Source organism: Mustela erminea, chromosome 1 (assembly GCF_009829155.1).
Source record: "Mustela erminea isolate mMusErm1 chromosome 1, mMusErm1.Pri, whole genome shotgun sequence".
Taxonomy (NCBI): domain Eukaryota; kingdom Metazoa; phylum Chordata; class Mammalia; order Carnivora; family Mustelidae; genus Mustela; species Mustela erminea.
Window position 1 is genome coordinate 69,904,638 of NC_045614.1, and position 20,656 is coordinate 69,925,293.

The 20,656-nt window shown below is 43.5% G+C and overlaps 1 long non-coding RNA gene across 7 annotated transcripts; it reads left to right on the forward strand.

Moving 5' to 3' along the window:
• The first annotated feature begins 6,518 nt into the window (after positions 1 to 6,518).
• LOC116572127 lies at positions 6,519 to 18,504 on the forward strand. 7 transcript variants are annotated; one of them, XR_004278146.1, is made up of 5 exons: positions 6,519 to 6,601; positions 12,586 to 12,658; positions 15,040 to 15,159; positions 16,690 to 16,985; positions 17,990 to 18,504. It is a non-coding gene; the product is annotated as an uncharacterized LOC116572127 (long non-coding RNA). The 7 variants fall into 7 exon arrangements; XR_004278155.1 differs by lacking the exon at positions 6,519 to 6,601 and adding an exon at positions 11,097 to 11,133; XR_004278166.1 differs by lacking the exon at positions 6,519 to 6,601 and adding an exon at positions 13,163 to 13,258 and having other exon boundaries at positions 12,178 to 12,658.
• Positions 18,505 to 20,656: the final 2,152 nt, after the last annotated feature.

Here is a 20,656-nt window from a genome sequence, read left to right on the forward strand (position 1 = left end):
AAAAGACAGGGAACAAACTTAAAATTCGTCATAATAAGTGAAAGAAGTCAATTTGAAAAAGCTTCATGTTGCAAGGTTCCAACTATATGACCTTCTAGAAAAGGCAGAACTATGCAAATGGTATAAAGGTCAGCGGTTTGTAGCAGTTAGGAGAGGAGGAGGATGAATAGGCAGAGCACAGAGGATTTTTAGGCCAGTGAAAATGTTCTGTATGATATGTATGATATTTTAGATATATATAGCTACACAGTTGTCAAAATGCATAAGGTACTATACCAAGAGTGAACTCTATGAGAAAAGTTTTTTTTTTTAAGATTTTATTTATTTATTTGACAGGCATCAAAGCAGGCAGAGAGGCAGGCGGGGAAAGCAGGGGTTGGGGGAAAGCAGGCTCCCTCCCAAGCAGAGAGTCTGGTCTGGGGCTCGATCCCAGGACCGTGAGATTATGACCTGAGCCGAAGGCAGAAGCCTTAACCCACTGAGCCATCCTGGTGCCCCACCAAGAGTGAACTCTAATGTAAACTGTGGACTTTGGGGTGATAATGATGTGTCAGTGTAGGGTCAGTGAGCGTGAAAAATTATCACCGTGGTACAGGATGTTGATAATGGGGAAGGCTGTGTGTATGTGGGGAAAGGGAATTTTACTTTGATCCCCAAACTACTCTAAAAAATGCAGTCTGTTAAAAAAAAACTTTATAATGCAATAAAATACAAAACAAGAATGCATATCAAGAGGGAAATAATGTTTAAAGGGAACGAAGAACTTCAGTAATGTGTACCTAGGGATTTTGATTGCACATTTGTAGGAAGTTCACATTGTCATTAGCAATTGTTTATCTGTGAAGTAGAAGTAACATAAATAGTGATGAAAACTCAAAAACGCAACATTAAAAAATGCCATCTATGGGCTCTTAAAAAATGGAACAAAATTTGCTTGGCTTTTTAAGCGTTGAGGGGAATGAAGGGACAGAATTTAAATTCAGCTTTATGATTTTTAAAAGTTTGGATAATATGTTTCTACAAAGAAGGCTCCTCTGAGTAACATAGATATGAACATGGTAGCAGAAAGTGGAAAAAAGGCTACATCTCTTCTGAGCTCACGTTCTCTGAAACCCTGTCACTTAGTGGAGACAGTAACTATTCGATGAATAGCAAATGGTAGTCTTTCAGATTCCCGAGATTTTCACTAAGAATCGTGAATGGATTTTTTAAAAAATATGTAAGGAATGTCTACAGTGCAAGTACCTGCAAATAACTGACATTTTGGAGAGAGTATTTTAATCAGCAGAGAAGGTCAAAATGACAAAGTTGCAGGATCAGAGTAAACATATGGGATTAAAAAATAAAAAATAAAAATAAAGGTTTTTTTGAAAGGACTTTTTTTTGAAAGGACTTTAAACAAAAGTCCTCTTTAAGAGACAGTTGGCTGTTTAAACCAAAAGTACAACTCACTGAGAGAATCACCGCATTATTTATTGGGGTAGAAAGGACCTGGAATGTAGAAAGGCCCATTCTGCAGAGGAAAAAATAGAATCACTAACAGGCCTCATGCCTTGCACAGCCAGTGGCTAGAATCCCTGCCTCATGAGACCCTGTGCTAGAACGCCGCTAGAACCATCTAGAACTATGTTAGTCTTTCTTGGAAGCCAACAAGTGTTTGCCCAGTTAAGAGCACAGTAACAATAAGTCACGTTATGTTATAATGATTATCGATATCTTTAAAAGCCTTGTCAAGTTCCTTTTTGAGTAACCCTCACCCCACCCTTAGAGAAATTTATCTGTGGTTCACCTCTTTGAAATACCTCATTGTTGTTCCACATTTACCATAGCCAAAAAAAAAAAAAAAAAAAGCTTTTTATTAACAAAGTGTTCAGAAGGGGGCGCCACTGAAAACAATGAGAGTTTTGGCTGCCGGGACAATTTTGTTGCAGAAACAGCTGAAAGCAATGAGGTCAGACAGAGCCAAGGGCTGGAGGGATTTTTAAAATTACAAAAACCGAACCAAATCAAACCAAAACAAAAATCAGAACCAATGGCCAAGATTTCAAGTTTGCTACTAAAGGTATGACATTCTCCTAAGACATGCGAGTGACTTGATCAATATATTTATATATTTATATTTGAAGAAGAAGGAACTATTTGATGCAGCAAATCCACGTTGATTAAAAATTACCAGATATGGGGGCTCCTGGGTGGCTCAGTGGTTTAGGCCTCTGCCTTCGGCTCAGGTCATGATTTCAGGGTCCTGGGATGGAGCCCCACATCGGGCTCTCTGCTCAGCGGGGAGCCTGCTTCCCCCCTCTCTCTCTGCCTGCCTCTCTACCTACTTGAGATCTGTCAAATGGGTAAATAAGATCTTTAAAAAAAAATTACTAGGTGTGAAATACATCGAGGGTATGGGAAGGAAAATGATTTCACCTGATCTGACTAGGAAGTGGTTGAAGCCTGAATTAAAGTGATATAAAAAGAGTAAAGACCTGGGAAATATATGGGGAAAAAATCCCTAGAAAAACAGCAATAATAACTGGCTGCTCTTTATTGATCCAGATCCTGCGGTAGGCAAAGAAGAGCTGGTTTTAGCCAGAGGATCATCTCCGTTTGTCTTCATGATCCGGCATTTCCTGCAAGCCAGGCTTGGGGCTCTGCACTAGAGCTGCAAATGCTGGGGGGCCCTCACTGTCCCTTTTCTCTTCTCAGGGGGACAACGGGCATGTCCATGGTGCAGTGTGACAGGCTTTACCACAGGGAGATAAAAGATTGCCAAGGGTAGGTTGGAGCTGGGAAAAGCCACTTAGGAACAGATTTTCAGGGGAGGTGATAGACAAGGGCAAAGCAGAAGAATGAGGATGAGTGTGTCAAGTTTCAAAGTGCCAGGAGGCAGCACAGTGCATTTGGGAAACTACAGCAAGTTCATGACAACTGACAACTGATCTAGCAGCATCACCTGGGGATGGAGGCTGAGCCCCGGGGTTAACACTGGGGGTGAGATGGTTTGTATACTATGCCGAGGAGGTGAGGTACTACACTGTGGGGGCACAGGGAGCTACCGGAGGATTTAAGATATCAGAATCGTAACCATAATAGAGTATTTAATTGCATCCTAGCTTTCATCAAGGGTAAGATGCACTATAGTTTATGTTCGACTAAGAAAGAGAAATGCTGTCAGGTAAACTAGGATATGTCATCAAGTGCAAGGTGAGTGCCACCTTAAGAGATATTAAAATGGGGGGGAGGACAAATCTTAGAACAAGTAAATTGTGGTACTAGAATAATTAAGAAAGGTCGAACACTTTGATCAACAAAAAAAGTGATTATTGCTTACCATGTGCCCCAAACTATATTAAGTCTTAGAACAAGGGACGTTCTCATCTTGATGCCCTGCAGCTGTTAGACCCAAGGTACAGAGGGCAGTAGCCAAGAACCAGCAGGCCCCAAGTGCCATGTGCAGACTCTAAGAGCAACTGCCTTTGAGAGAGGAAACGGTTGAGAGTGGGCTTTCTGAGGTAGAGAATTACTAGCTGGGAAAGTAGGAAAATTGACACAGAATCGGAATTGATGCCACTACATGACAGAGTTGGTGAAACTTCATTCTCAGAGATCTTGAGGCTCCTCAGAAATGTATTTTTCATTTTGGACAGAACATTCAGGATAAACATGATCTGTTCGAGTTCCTGGTTCTCTCATCAGGACTGTTTCTTAGGCTTCACTGGCACAAGAAAAGGGTTTTGATAGTCCAGGGTAAATCCTGACAAAAGCAAAGCACGGTATCTATGAAAAACTAACCACTCAGAAGAGAACAAGAGATAAAAAGCCAACCTGACCCTGCAGGATAGGTAAGGTTGGTCCGGCAACAGGGGTAGAGGGGAAGTGCCCATCTCCTGCTAGAAGAGCTAGAGTCCGGAGAGACCACCAGGAGAGGAGAGCAGTAGGTGCTGATGATGAAGTCCCAGAACCTAAGTCAGGTTCGGTGGGGTGAGGTTCGGAGCCGACGGCTAAGAAAGAATTCTTAAGACGTCTCTGGTGCAAGAGGTTGTTTATTAAAGGTTGTTTATTAAAGCACGGGGAGAAGGACCCTTGGGCAGGCGGAGATGCAGGTGCCCCCGGTTGTGAGGGATGGCAGGTTCTGTACCCTGCGGTTGGGGGAAGGTAAGGGGAAAGAAGGTTTCAATGGCGTTTTCATATGCTAAAGAGGGCCTACAAGGTGCCAGGATGTCCCAGGCCTACCTGAGGCCCTTGCCCTTGTGGCTTGATCAATATTGTCTTTAGACCAGCCATTAACATTAACCTAGTTGGGAGACTTATTGGTGGGATGTCACAATCCTGCTATCAATCGTCTTTGTTAGTGAGATTTAGGACATTTGTAAGCCAAGGGAGACTCCTGTCTAGCAGGATTGTGAGCTCTGCAAGTTAACTATTTGCTTATTGTTCATGGCAGTCAGGGCCACCTGAGGGATGCTACACAGAGGACTGAGGGGGAGCGGATGGAGAGGGGGGTGAGGGGGGTGCAAGGCGCCAGCTTTTGCTTTGTCTTCAGCCAGCCTCATGCTCCCTCATCACTGAGAGGCACTAAGGACTTTGCTTGAAGGACCTGGGCCTGAAGCTGGCACCAGGGAGTTGCAAGGGAGTTGAGCAATCTTTAGCTCTTGAGAACTGGGCTGGAGGGAAAATTCCTTGAAGGAGAAGATCCAAAACTTGTGTAGGGGCTACAAGAAAAGCAGCTGGGACAGTGGTGAAACCTGGCATCTTACCGTAAGGAGTTCCCTGTTTGAAGCTTGACAGACCAGTGAGGAACCATGGCCAGGCATTCCACCTCCAGAATGACCTTGTTATTGTCCCCCATCAAAGGCAGTGAATCTTCTTTGGGAATGAGGCACCATGATGGATTTTTGGTATCACCTGAGTAGCTGTTAGACTCATTAGGTCACACTCAGTGGGAGACAGCTTTTTTTTTTTTTTTCCTTAACAATATGTGTTTTAGTAATACAAAAGTAACCTGAACTTGTAGTGAAAGATTATTGATGTGAAGGACAGAATTCTAAAAAGAAAATAACATCTTAGTATATTTAATTTTAAAACCATATGGACCATCAATTTTTAAGGGAAAGAGTTGATGAAGTTCTAGAACCTAGGTGAGGTTCAGTGGGCTGAGGTCCGGAGCCGATGACCAAAAAGAATTCTTGAGACATATTTGCTGCAAAATGGTGGTTTATTAAAGCAAGGGGACAGGACCTGTGGGCAGGAAGAGCTGCTGCCCTGGGTTGTCAGAGATGGCAGGTTAAGTACTCTGTGGTTGGGGGAAGGTGAGGGAAAGGGAGGTTTCAAAGGAGTTTTCATATGCTAAAGAGGAGTTGTCTTTTACAGGAAAGATGACAAACCAATGGGATGTCTGTAGACCTCTACTGGAACTTTTAGGTCTGTCTTCTATAATTCCTTACCTGTCACTCAGAGCTTTTGTCTTTTTCTTCCTTGGGTTGCCTTCTTAGAGAATTCCTTAGCTTGATATTCCATCTCTCTGGTTTGGTTTTAAGCAGTGCTCATTCTGCTATTCAACCCATCTCTTTGAAAGGTTTCTTTTTACTGCTGTTGCTATTTGTATTTCCACGATATCGGTTAATTATTTTTATAACTGCCTGCTCTCATTTCATGATAAGATATTCTGGCTTATCCATATGATTAATTTAATTACATTGATGTTAATGTCTAACACTTTTTTTTCTCCCCTTAGGTGCATATTCTCTCTTGAAAGAAATGATAAAACATATTAAAGCTGTTCTTTTTTTCGGTGGCTTGATTTTTCTGAAAAGTTTGTGATTGGTGGTTTATGCCTCACTCATTTTTATGTACCTCGAAAGTCACTGCTTTGTACTCTCTTTGCAGGAGGGAGGGGCATGAAGAGGATGAACTGCAGGGTATTTTTTTTTCTTTTTAATGAAAATGGGTAGAATCAGGGTTTGTAACCTACTGGTCACCTGGGTACCCCACCCCATTCCTCCAGAGCCTCGTAATCATCGGGATTTTGCTTGTTTCTTTTACCCAAGCTCCGATACTCTCCAAGCTGGAAGCAAACATCCCATTTTCTACTTCCTGGAAGGCAATACTTTGGTGAAGCTTCGGTTCTAGTCTCTCAGCCAGTTCCCCTTTCATTTTCTTTCTTTTCCATTTTCTTTCTTTCTTTCATTTTCATTCTGGGCTCCTCCCTCCAGGTTTGCACTGCCTTTCCTTATGTACAAATGGGGATAGTAGGAAAGAGTGACTGAGGAGCCCTTCCAATTTTTTAAAAAGATTTTATTTATTTATTTTACAGAGAGAGCACAAGTAGGCAGAGCTTCAGGCAAAGGGAGAGGTATAAGCAGGCTCTCTGCTGAGCAGAGAGACTGAAGATGGACTCGATCCCAGCATCCTGGGATCATGACCTGAGCCAAAGGCAGCCACTCAACCGACTGAACAACCCAGTCACCCCCAAATATTTTTTAGTATCTTCTTTTCAGTACTTCAAGGGGAACCACACGTCTTCACCAGGACTCTCAAAGATGAATGAAAAACCAGTAATAATTTGCTACTAAAATGACAAACATCTGTTTTTTGTACTGCATCTAAACAAGTAAATTTTAAAAATAAACATTATGGTAAACATAAGAATTTGCTGGAGGTAATCCTTTGAAAGCTGATGCTTGTATACTTTTATATCTCGGTCAAGCAAGGCACTATAGAATCATGGTGACCATCCATATTCTATACAAAAACTCTCAGTTCTATTAAAAACATGAAACAAGTGGTGCCTGAGTGGCTCAGTTGTTAAGCATCTGTCTTAGGCTCAGGTTCTAATCCCATGGTCCTGGGATTGAGACCCACATCGGGCTCCCTGTTTGGTGGGAAGCCTGCTTCTCCCTCTCCCACTCTTTCTGCTTCTGTTCCCTCTCTTGCAGTGTCTCTCTGTCAAATATATAAATAAAATCTTTTTTAAAAAGGACATGAAAGAAATTCTACAGGGAGAGGGAAGAGAATAAAGTTCAAAATTAGAATAAATTCAAATTTAAATTTGTACATCAAAAGCTCTTTCTAACTGTCTTTCTTACACATAATTCTACTAAAATAGCAAACCCAATAGAGGACAAATTTGTTTGTTTCAAAATACATAGCCTTGTACTTTTGTTATGTCGATAGAAAATTACCCAGTTGCCTCCATTAATTGGGTAAAATTTTGAGAGGAAGCTTGTGTATAGAAACGGGGATTTCTAGCACCGAGGGGCCAACAAACTGGAGAACGCTAACACTGCCTGCAATCTACAAGCAACTCTCTGAGGTCACACGCTGATTTTGGATGGTCGTCTTTTCCCTCGGGGAGGGTACGACTGTTGAAAGTGAATGTGGGGGGGGGGACAAGATGGCGGGGGGAGTAGGAGGAGGCGCCTTTTCAGCCGGTACCCCAAAGTGAGCTGATTACCTACCAAAGAACTCCGATCACCCATGAAATCAGCCTGAGATCAGAATTATACACGTCTGGATCTCTATAGGGGCAGAAGACGCCAGTGGGCAGATAAAGCGAAATGGGAACGGAGGCGGACTGTTCTCGTTAGATAAACAAAAAGGGGAAGGAGCCACCAGAGGCGACCAGTTGGAAAGTAATACCCCAATACGAGCGAGAGTGCCCTACATCTGGGGACCAGCATTAACTTGGAGACTGGTTGAAAGTACTCCCAAAGAGCAAAGGATCGCGGGGGGGAATTGTGGGAATCGGGGCGGCTAGGGACAGGGGCTTAAGTCCCCAGTCCCAGGACAGCCTCCCCGGCGCTGAGGCAGAGAGAGTGCGGCGGAGAAATGAGCTCTTGGTCCCTAAGCCGCCAGCGCGCCCGAGAATGCGTGGGTTCTAGTTCCTGTGAGGGGATGGGAGCCACGCCGGTCAGCAGAACGCGCGAGCCCTACCACAAAGCTTGAGATACGCAAGCACGTCCCTCATGCTCCCCTGAGTTACAAGGGCCCGGCCGGCGCTCTGTGACCCGCGCCATTGTTTCAAAGCCTAAGCCGCGAGCCCCAAACTCTCCCGACAGAGGTGCGCAAAAGCCCAGCCTGGTGCTTAGGGACCAGCGCCCCGTTCTCAGTGCCCGAGACGCGCGCCGCCTCTGAAAGAGGTGCACGCAAGGCGGGCACTCCCAGCCCAGGCCAGCGGCAAAATCTCAGTGTGCGATCGCTGCTTGGAACCTCTCTGGCGGTTGGGAGCTCCCAGACAGCTGCCACTGCCTTGGCTTTGGGTACAAGCAAAAGATCCTGCGCCCCCAGGGTCTGCAACTTGGAACCTGCTCTGCCAGCAGCCAAGGGGGAACTTATTTCGGCTCTCCACCCAGACTGAGGCTTCTCTCTGAGAGGGAGATCAGGGTGCGGTTTGTTTTCCTCTAAAACTACAAAAACCATCAAAGGCGGTCAAGGTGAGAGGGAAAAAAAAGTGAACAAGCATAAAAACCGCCAGAGAACAAAAGCCTGAAAAAAACCAGTTTCCTCAGAGCCCACCCCCTTGAGGTGGGCGGGAGGACTTAACTCAGGAAACATCATTGACTGACAACCCACGTGGCAGGCCCCTCCCCCAGAAAACAAACCAAGAAAGAAAAAAAAAAAAAAGAGGAAAAAAAAATGGACTACAAGAGAACAACCACTACCTCATAGGAAAACTTGTATTGTTCACTTGTTCCCACTATTCTGGTTCATTTTTATTTATTTATTTATTTTTACGCATAGGTAATTTTTTTGACCTATTTACCATCACAGCGAGTTGTGCAGTACATCAAATTCCATAATACCTTTCTATTTATTTATTTGACAGAGAGAGATTACAAGTAGGCAGAGAGAGAGAGAGAGGAGGAAGCAGGCTCCCCGCTGAGCAGAGAGCCCGATGCGGGACTCTATCCCTGGACCCTGAGATCATGACCTGAGCCGAAGGCAACGGCTTAACCCACTGAGCTACCCAGGCGCCCTCCATAATACCTTTCTAACCTGAACTTTTTGATAAATACACCTATGTTTCTCTTTTGCATTTTTATTTTTTGAATTCCATTTTTTTTAAATTTTAGTTTAGTTTAGTCTAGTTTATTCCTTTTTATTTTTATCCTCTAATATTCATATCGAGTTAAACTTCAAAGTAATCCCCTTTCCCCAATCAATACTACCCCTATAGGTAAACCAATTTTTAATCCCCTTTCTTTTAGGAAAGTTGAGTCCTTTAACAAAGATATCAAGATACATCCAGGAAGAATCAAAACAACCTTCCTCGCATACACTGAGAATTTATAAGAACTCTCCCATCTTCTTCCACCAGTGTTTCTGTGTTTTTTGTGTTTGTCCTGATAGCATATAAATTTTACACTTGTGGTTCTTTTTGACGAGGTTCTTTCTTTATTTGCATATATATATATAATTTTTTCTCTTGTCATATACTTGTATCAGTCATTTTATATCTTTTTGTTTGTCTACTTCATAAATATTACCTTGGGGCCCATCTGGGCTGAACCTTCTTTTTCATCTTCCCTTTCTTTCCTCTCTCTCTCTCTCTCTTTTCTTCTTTTCTTTTCTTTCTTTTTCTTTTCTTTTGTCTCTCGTTTGGGTGGGAATCCTGATTGCTCAAAGTGAATGTGTATATTTGAAGAGAGGACCTCAAGACCTCTGGAAGTCTGCATGCCTCATTCACTGGGCAGGGGACTTCCTGCTTCAGGTATTTGCACAATAGACTCCAGTTAAAGTCCACCTTCAGCTACGAGTCAAAGCCATGATTGTTAAGAACACAGAATAGTGTCCTACGTAGCATACACGATGTGACCAATAGGCATTAATGGTCACTCAAGGGTTCTGGTACATTGTTATCCTCCAGTAGATTATAGAGGTAAAAAACACCTGAAAGAAGGATGAATATCCAACTTTTGTAGCAACATGGATGGGACTGGAAGAGATTATGCTGAGTGAAATAAGTCAAGCAGAGAGAGTCAAGGATCATATGGTTTCACTTATTTGTGGAGCATAACAAATAGCATGGAGGACAAGGGGAGATTGAGAGGAGAAGGGAGTTGAGGGAAATTGGAAGGGGAGGTGAAACAAGAGACTATGGACTCTGAAAAACAATCTGAGGTTTAGAAGGGGTGGGGGGGAGGTAGGGGGAACGAGGTGGTGGGTATTGGGGAGGGCACGTATTGCATGGAGCACTGGGTGTGGTGCAAAAACAATGGATACTGTTACGCTGAAAAGAAATAAAAAATTAAAGGGACGCCTGGGTGGCTCAGTTGGTTGAGCGGCTGCCTTCGGCTCGGGTCATGATCCCAGCATCCTGGGATCGAGTCCCACATCTGGCTCCCTGCTCAGCGGGGAGCCTGCTTCTCCCTCTGCCTCTGCCTGCCACTCTGCCTGTGCTCACTCTCTCTGACAAATAAATAAATAAAATCTTTAAAAATAATAATAAAATGAAATAAAAAATATTTTAAAAAGAAATAAAAAATTAAAAAAATTTTTAAAAAAGTCTGAAAGTTTCCCAGGAAGCAGTGGGTTTTGTTTTGTTTTGTTTTGTTTTTTAGAAAGAAGAGGAGGATGAGTCACTAGACTTTAAGAGGTCATGAATAAAGCAGGAGAGGTAGGAACTGAATCTTAAACTTTTGTCGTTAGCTTGGCAGGAGTTGAGGTATAAGGTCCTAGGTCTGCATTTAGGTGGGTAGGTCACAGGGAGATAGTGAGGTTAGTACTCCGAAGGCGAGCTGGCATGTGGGCTTGGGTATCAAGAAATCACCAATGTAATTAAATGGGATAACCATGTTTGGTGTGTGTGTGTGTGTGTGTGTGTGTGTGTGTGTGTGTGTGAATTCTTCATAGCTGGGGATACTGAGTTAGATTGTTATTGATCCCCTATCCAATTCCAACATTCCTAGTATTTATGACTTCTGTGGCTCAAATATTAGCAATGATTATGGAGAGAAGGGTTAGACCCAAAAGCATGGAGCACAGTGTATAGAAAGTTTCTCCCAAGCTTGAAAGAAGGCTTTATCAGTATATTTTTGTCTACTTAGGCTGCTATACCAAACACAGGCTGGGGGGCTTAAATGACAGAAATGTATTTTCTCACAGATCTGGAGGCCAGAAGTTCCAGATCAAGGTGCCAGCAAGGTTGGTCTCCAGTGAGCCTTTTCTTGTTGGTCTATAGATCACTATCTTTTCAACTGTGCCCTCAGATGACCTCTTCTCTGTGGGCCCCCAGAGGGGAGGTAGGGGGAGTGCTTTCATGTGTTTCCCCCTTATGAGGACACCAGTCCTAGCAGATTAGGACTCCCGTGACCTCACCAAGCCTTCAGTACCTCCTTCTAGGTAGGCCCTATCTCCAGATGCAGTCACACTGGAGATTAGGAATTCTACATATGACTTTTGTGGGGACACAATTCAGTCCATAACAATCAGTACGGGAGAAAAACCATGGAGAGAATTCTAGAGGAGTCACACGGTGATGTTATAAGGTAAGTGGGTATAAAAGAGCACCTCTGAAGTCCAATAGGTCATTAGAGCTAGAGGCCGACAGGAAAGTCGCGTACGTGCCACAGTTTTGAGTTTGATGCAAGCGCAACTCTGAAGGGAAGATATTTGGGAGGCCTTGGCCAACCACTACTTCCAGTCAGGGGTGATTCTGGAGGGATTATCTCTCAGAGTGCTGCCTAGAATCAAGACTTTGGGGTTGGAAAAATGCCACTCCCAAAGCTGGAGAAGGATGGTGCTGTAAGTTACTTGAAGAGTACTGTTCTGGGAGATAGGAGATCTGGGGTGTCCTCTTTGTTCTGCTGCTGACCAGATGTGAAAATGCAGATTAACTCCCTAAGCATCTCAGTTCTACCACCATGTGCTGCTGTCATGTGTCCCAAGCCCCAGAGTTAGTTTTATCCATAACCAGAAGCCGGTCTTTTAGTTCCCAATCTCTTAATCGGGCTGATCGTCACAATATATAGCGGACACGTGACAGCCACAGGGGAGAAGTAAGGGTTCTCTTCCCCTCAGGGAGAGTGGAAAGGCTCTAGGAGAGGGCATACCAGTAGGCCAAAGGCAGCCAGTGCCGGGGAGTGGAGCCACGGGGAAGAGTGTGCTGATGACAGCCTTGTGGAGGGAGGGCAGAAAGAGCCACCACCGTGACACTTGAGTTCTAGATCAACCTTGGGGACAGAGAAGGGATCAGGGCACGGTAGAGCAGCAGCTGGCAAAGTGATTCTGTTGAGCTTAAGCTCATAGTGCCTTAGCGAGTTAGCATGGGAAATACCTTGCTATTGTCTGTGACTCTGTGATTGTGTGAGTATGAGTGACAGAGTGGGGACAAAGAGAGAGGGAGAGAGAATACATTAAATTTTAAAGAAGGACAATAAGAGATGCCTGGGTAGCTTACTCAGTTAAGCATCTACCTTTGGTTCAGGTCATGATCCCAGGGTCCTGGGAATGGATCCCATACCAGGCTCTAGTGGGGGGCCTGCCTTCCCTCTGCCTGCTGCTCCTCTTGCTTGTGATCTCTCTTCCTCTGTAACAAATAATAGTAAAAAATAAACAAGGGCGATAAGTTATGTTTACTTTTGTTTCTGATGCCAGACATAGGTTCAGAGGATTGAAGAGGGAGATCCAAGGAGCTAGCCTCTTAAGAGGAGTGAATACCTAGTCACTGGTAAGACCCCTGGTCCTGCAATACAATATGGCTCCTGTGATCTGGGTCCTGTTAAACGCCTCTCGCCATCCTTAACCCGATAGTTTGATTCTTCATTGCGTTCAGTGTGGGGAACTGGGAGAAGCTATGACACTTGGCCCTTTGTGGGGGAATTTTAGTAGTATAAATAGCAGTATTTATCAGTTCTGGAGCACTTCCTTGACATGACTCTGCTGCAGGCACTGGGCTTTGACCTGGGTTTAGAGCAGTGAGATAAACATAGAAATAGAGGAGGGCTCTGTTTCCAAGAAGCTGAAACTCACTATTCTCCTTGTCCCCTTCCCATTGTCTTCTTCAGCCCTTGTGCAATCCCACCAAGCAGGAAGCTTGCTTGCTTCTCCACCTCCCTTTGCTGCTCCCCCTGCTTGTGCTCTCATTCTCTTTCTCTGTGTGTCAAGTAAATAAATCAAATGTTTTAAAAAAATGATAAAAAAAAAAAGGCAAAACAAATAACCATTTTTGTAGAGTGATTTTCTGAATGCAGTTATGGGCAGTGCTGGGTACTGAAGAAGACGCTCTGCTGACCAGAGGAGTGGGGAAATTACAGAACAAATTCCACAGGTCATTGAATGTATCACTTTCATCACCCCACCCATAGCACTCATTAATCTCTAGCCCAGCCAATCTGTTGGTTATAAAAATGAGCTGTCTCCAAACTGACAGGCAGTTCTCATTTTAGCAATGTAAATCATTCTGATCTTTATCACTAATGTGATCTAATCCTGTCTAGTAAAGAAAGCTTGAGAGTTCTATAGCTCTGTAAACATTTAAGAAAAACAATGGACTCAACTCTAATTACTTTTTAACTAACTTGACTTGCCAAGGGAAGGAGAAAGTAAATATCAGGAATCTTACCACTAAGCACAAGTTGCAAGTTATACCTGCCAAGATGTGGTTCAAAATATAAATAACCAGTCTCCTTAGAAGCCTTTTACCTTCTTATATCTGTTATGTTGGGTAAATGGGTAGTTACTAGAACATAGCTGGCTCGGTGATCACAATTCAGCTTACCCTCAGAAGTATAAATAAATTACATGTTTAGCCCGGTAACTGGACACTGATATAGAATTATTCACTGGCTGATTCCTAGATCAGAAACCACAAAAATTTTTTCTTTTTTATGGAAGTATGGCTGTTACAATAGTCTCACCTGTACCACATAGTGATTGACTTAACTACTCTATACGTTACAGCTCTAGATGTAACATTTTAATAAAACAACAATATCCTTGATGGTATCATGGAAATGTAAGTGCCTTGTGCCCTTTTCTTAATGTGTATAATTACCTAAACATCATAGTAAGTGAATCAAGGCCATTGTCAAGCTTCCGTCAAGGACAGTCCTTAACTAGAGGGATTTCCCATTGCTCTCAGGATGATAACCTCTGAGTTACAGGTTCCATTAGTTGGCCACACACATTTGGAGCCTTGTGGACTTTCTGACAGCTGAGTAGCATATCTCTGTTTCAAGCATTGTGATCCCTGTTCTTACTGCAAGAGTGACAGTTGTCACTTTTCCTGTGACCCCTGTCTTTAGGAAAGTGTCTGACTCAGAAAGTCAAATCAGTACCCCCCAAAGGGATTTTCAGGAGAACCACCTCAAAGATGATCACCTGAGATACTGTCAAGAAAAAAAAACTGAAATTCTAAGCAACATCCATAATAAGTCTTTTCATGTTGATAAGGAAAGATTTTCCCCTAAATACCAGATAGGCTCCATGAAAGTGAGATCTTTACCTGTTTTGTTCACCGTGTCACCAGTCCCTAGAAGAGCACCTAAGACATCACTCAAGATTAGGTTGCTTTGAATGAATCAAATGAATGAATTAACTGTGGCCTTTGATAGTGAGGTAGTTTATGGTCCTTAGGCAAGAGATGGGATTTGTGTTGGGATTTCAAGAATGGGAGGGGCCGAAGAGAAAATTGAGAAGCTAAATGTGAAAGTATGCAATTTACTGACTGGACTAGGTCTGAATACATTTCAAACATAATTAAACTATGGCTGTGGGTCTATATGCGTTTTCATAATTTTCCCTTGAAAATGTGAGGCATACAGATGTCATCTCCAGTGAATTCTCCTTGTCCATATACAGAATCACCAAAAAAAAAAAAAAAAAAAAAGGCATTCTGACTGTCCTCAGCCCATCCACTCCAGGATTGTAACTCTTTCTTCCCCATGTCCTTTCTGACATCATGGACTTTCAGGTTGACCTCTCCCATCTTGGGTCCCACTCTCATTAGCTGTAGAAGTCATACGATGTTTGCGATGTGAGGGTGGCAATACTCTCTGACCTTTGGTTACAATATGTCTTTGAAAGCCAGTGTTTATTCTGCTTTTACAGCATTTCTCCATTTGAACTGGCCACCTTTTAAGTGGTCATTAGCCACAGGTGGCTACTAGCCATTGGGCTTGGACAGCAGAGGTGTGGAAAGTCCGCACATTCTTCCACTCAAAGGATATTGTGAGTTATGCTACATCTTTTTTTTTTTAAGTGTCTTTTTTAGGTATTTAAATTCAATTAGCCACTAGATAGTACATCATTGGTTTTAGAGAATTTAGTAACTCATCAGTTGTGGATAACGCCTGGTGCTCATCACATCACGTGTCCTCCTTAATGCCTATCACCCAGTTACTCCATGTCTCCCACTCCCCTCCCCCCCAAGCAACCCTCAGTTTGTTTCCTATAGTTAAAGGTGCCTCATGGTTTGTCTCCCTTTCTGATGACTCCCATTCAGTTTTCCCTCCCTTCCCTCTGATCCTCTGTACTCCATCTTAATCTCAACAGTAAAGTCAAGCAGTGGTAGTAATTCAGTCATGGAGTCATGCATATTCTAAATCTGATGAGGTGGATTCCTATACTGCCTTTGTCTCTGCTAGAGCGCTTACATTTATATATTATTGCTGCTGTGTTCATGTTTCTCATTCACTGAATGTCTGATAAAAGAATTAGTAGAATGTGTGACTTCAGAAAATACAATGGTCATGGATGATGAAGATTTTCTCCTTGACCAGACTTGAGTCAAGTTCCTCTGAGTCCTCTTTCTGTCCAGCCTTGACCTCAGGCTCCGCCCACTTAGCCCAGTTTTAGCAAGAAACCTGCTTCGTCAATTTTTCAGCAATCTCCTATCCTACTCTTGATATCTGATCAAATTCCTTATCTCTCACCCCTGGTATCTTACCACTCTTTTTTTTTTTTAAGATTTATTTATTTTGACAGAGAGAGAGCATGAGCAGGGGGAGTAGCAGAGGGAGAGAGAGAACCAGACTCCCCACTGAGCAGTAAGCCCAATGCCAGGCTTGATCCTGGGATCAGATCATGACCTAAGCCAAAGCCAGAGAGTTAACCAACTGAGCCACCCAGGTGCTTCAGTATCTACAATGCTTAATATCTGATCAAATCCCTTATTCCCAGGGCACGTGGTTGGTGCAGTTGGTTGAACGTTTGACACTTGGTTTCTGCTCTGGTCATGATCTCACGGTCCTGAGATTAAGCCTCACCTCAGGCTCTATGCTCAGTGAAGAGTCTGATTAAAATTCTCTTTCCCTCTCCCTCTACCCCTACCCCTGCTCCCTCTCTTTAAATGTATTAATAACTCTTTTAAAAAATTCCTTATCCCCTGCTCTCAATAGTTTATGACCCTAGCCTTCCTTCAACAATATTACTGTCCAGATGGTTTAGCCAGAATCCCTTCATCCTTACCCTTGATGTTCCATCTTAATTTTACATTCAGTGACCCCCACCATGCTCTTTAGCTATAAATCTCCATTTGTCTGAGCTGAGCCAGATTTCTCTCCCATACTATAAAATAAAATCCCATCGTAGTAGCATCCCTTGAATAAAATCTTCCTTACTGTCTTTAATGGGTGTCACAAAATTTTTTTTTTCTGTAACAGTCAGGAGGGTGCTAATGGAGTACCATGACAAAAGGCCTAACTTCCTATAATGGACATTTTCTGGGGTACCTGACAAATACTCTTTTTCTCTTCTAAGGAAAATTTCCAGTTCTCAGTATAACTGCCAACTGGCCCAGGGGTGGACAAGTGAGTCAGATGAGACCAAAATGAAAATTCTGTTGAGACACTGGACCTTGAGGATTCAAGCCAAGGACGAAAAAGTGTTGGTACTCCATTATTCTGATGGTCCATTAACTCTTGCTTTTTTGGTTCCTGTGTCTATCACAGCCCCTGCCTTTTTGAAGATAATGACCACTCATCTGAGTACACAGTTCGCAGAATCCCTTTGCGGTGGCCCATGCGGGCCAAGGTAGTAGAGCATAATAGATCTCTGTAAGTTTTTAAAAAATGTCTTTGTCCCTGTTGCCCATGGCCATTAAAAACAAAAGGTCGGGGGTAGGGGGATATTGGAAAAGGTGAAGTTATAGCTACTCACTGATTTTGTGATTGGTAGAGAGAAAGCAACACCTACATACAGGGCCAGTGAGTGAGTGGAGGAAACATCTTTGGCTCTAGGAGGAATGGAGGAAGGAGAAATATTAATAATCTTTGTCTTTGGAACTGCACCTGAAGACTTCCCCACACAGGAAAATGACCTAGTGTGACTCTCCTAAACTTCGGCAAGCCCCTTAAATTTAACTGACATCTAGATCTGATACTCCCTGCTGGATAACTCTGATCATTATTTGATTGTTACTTATTTTATTTTAAAATTATTTTTAAAGAAAATTTTAATTTAAATACAATTAATTAACATATAATACTAGTTTCAGACATATAGGTTAGTGATTCATCAGTCTTTTATAACACCCAGTGCTCACTGTATCACATGCCTTCCTTAATGTCCATCACCCAGTTATGCCATCCACCCATCCCCCTCCCCTCCAAGAACCCTCAGTTTGTTTCCTGTGATTAAGAGTCTCTTCTGAGGGGTACCTGGCTGGCTCAGTGGGTTAAAGCCTCTGCCTTCAACTCAGGTTATGATCTCAGGGTCCTGGGATCGAGGCCCGCATCAGGCTCTCTGCTCCCTGGGGAGTCTGTGTCCTCCTCTCTCTCTCTTCCTGCCTCTCTGCCTACTTGTGATCTCTGTTTGTCAAATAAGTAAATAAAAATCTCTTTTTTTAAAAGCCTCTTCTGGTTTGTCTCCCTCTTTGACTTCATCTTGTTTTATTATTTTCCTTTCTTCCCCTATGATTCTGTTTTGTTTCTTAAACTCCACATATGAGTGAGATCATATGATAATTGTCTTTCTCTGACTGACTTATTTCGCTTGGCATAATGCCCTCTACTTTCATCCCTGTCATTGCTAATAATTGCCATTTATTTTAACTCGACAGAGAAGGCCACTAGAAACAGCAGGTGATGGCCCCAGCTCCTGTCCCTCCATGCAGAACATCTGTCAACACCTATGGACATCTTTTCTCCCCCATTCCTATGAATGTTGCTCAGTTGTTACATGGCATGGACAAATGCTGCTGGCTGGTGGCATGGACACACTGGACAAGCTTGGCCTTCGGTAAAACAAAGACTGGATTCAATTACTCAAACTGAAACAGGAATGCTTGGATGAACAAGCCTGCCAGGAAGTCCCACTGGAGGTACTCAACCTGTGCCCCTTCCCTCTTTGGACCAAGAACCTGAACTTGAGAGATGAATGGCTTATCCAAGGTTATGGCAAGGTTACACAGAGCTGAAAGTAGACACAGGTGTACATGCTTATTGATCAAGGCTGGCTGTGAAATCGAACTGCCTCAAATCTTGATTCTTTTTGCCACTTCTTATTCTCTGACCCTGTTTTTCATAGTTTAGGATGTAGGAATAATAAAAATATCAGCTAATGGGGTATCCTGACTTTTTGATGTTTTAGTTCTTGTCAGACATTTACCATAATGCTTAGCACATGGATATATATGTGCACACACATGCACATGCTTGGCACTCAAAAAATTGTTCCCTGATATTAACTTCATCAGTGCACTTTGCATCCACCACCAATTGGCTGTTTTGTCACAAACTGACTAAAGCAGAACTGTCAAGTGAGGAACTTCAAAGCCAAAGCATTAAGTGCTTTGAAAAACCAGCACCTGGGAGGATTTGTCTCAGCATCTGTGATTAGAAGGCAGCAGAAAGAGACTTTGGGGACACAGTTCACCCCTTCATGAAGCAGCCATTCAGAACTTTCTCAGAAGGGCTAATGCCTAATCTTCCAAAGACCAGCAAGAACAAGCTTATGGTCTGTTAAAATCAGATTTTTAAAAGATTTTTATTTATTTATTTGAGAGAGAGTGAGAGTGAGAGAGCATGAGAGGGGAGAAGGTCAGAGGGAGAAGCGGACTCCCCATGAAGCTGGGAGCCTGATGCAGGAATTGATCCTGGGACTCCAGAATCAAAATCAGATTGATTGACTCAATACAGTCAGGGAGGACATTCCTCAGGAGTCACAGAATGCTGGTTGCCATGAGGGAGGAGTCTTTTACAAAGTCTGGGCTCTCACAGAAGGAGTCTGAAGCACGTGTATGGAAAGCCGAGGTCAGTTCTGGATTAGAAGCTCTTTCTGAGGGGAAATGAGTAGAAGCAGGGATTAACGAGGACTTGGGCTCTGCCTTATTCAGTTCAGGCTGCTGCAACAAATGATGACAGACTGGGTGGCTGAAACAGCAAAACATGTACTATTCCTTGCAGTTCTAGAGGCTGAGAAGTCCAAAGCAAGATCCTGGGAGATCTGATATCTAGCAAGAGACTGCTTCATTATCTATAGATGCCCATATTCCTGTTGTAGCCTTGCATGGCTGACAGCTGGCTCTCTCAGGTCTTTTCTCGGAGGGGTTTTATCTCATTCATAAGGGTTCCAATCTCATGACCTCATCACCTCTCAAAGCCCATACCTCCTGACGGCACTCCTTGAGGGTTAGGGCTTCAACATCTGAATTGGGACAAGACACAAACATTCAGTCCATTAGCAAGTGTTGTCCTGAGGACAGCGTAGCTTATCAACTGGGTATCCCCAGGAATCCATGGGACTAGCAAAGCAGAATCTGGGGACGTCACTGGTAGGAAAGCAGGAGTTCCCCAAGAGAGAGTCCTCATAGCATTTTACAGAGACAGCATGACCCTTGAGAAACAATAGTTTCCGTGACTCATACAGCAGCCTTTATCTATGCCTGTCCTCCCTGCTGGATTCACAGCAAGCCTGCTTCTTTCTTTTCCAGTACAAATGGATTTCCACTCTCTGAATCCTGATGTATTTTTGCTCTTTTGCAGTTAGTAGGTTGTCCCTCAGGATTCTGCATGTCTGGATTTGCAATCGTGGAAACTGCCAAAGGTCTAGGGACCTGCGTGGCAGAACCCGGCCTCTACCACTATTGCCCAAGGTAGGGATTCTGGTCCCTTGAGCGTCCTGTGCTGCTGTCAAAGGTCTGTGTGCATTGGCTTGCTGTTTTTTAAAAAAATTTAATTGCTTATACGTGTGCTTGATCATGCTCAAGTGGCCTTTCTGTGGAAACAGTGGCCAAGCTACACCTAGAAGTCACTGAAGAAAGTTCTAAGAACTCCTGGTTGGTATGAGGCTAGAGAGAGAGAGAGAAAGAGAGAAAAGAAATCTGCCTCTCTGCATTTTGCAAGTCCCTGGGCAAAATCCGTTGGCTGTGCACTCCCCACACGGAGATTCCAGGCAGGGAGGCCCTCCTGAGCCTCATCTCCCTGGGTTCCTCCTCCAGGAGCAATCCCTAGTTTGAGACCAGGGTTAGGGAAGGAAGAGCCGCAAAGCAGGGTCTAGAAGGAATGACTGCCACAAACCACGGAGTACCAGAGGGCCAGGCTGGTACCTGCTCACTGTTGGGGTACAAATGGGCTCAGCTCAGCAGGTACAGGGGTGCCCTTGGCGCCTCTGGTGGGCTTTGCAGTGCCCCAAACTCAGGAAGAAAAAAGGCTGGCTCAGGTGACTTATTTTTGGCTGGGAAGGAGCTGACAGCAATGGAAATAAACAAGTAGGGAATGATGTTGGA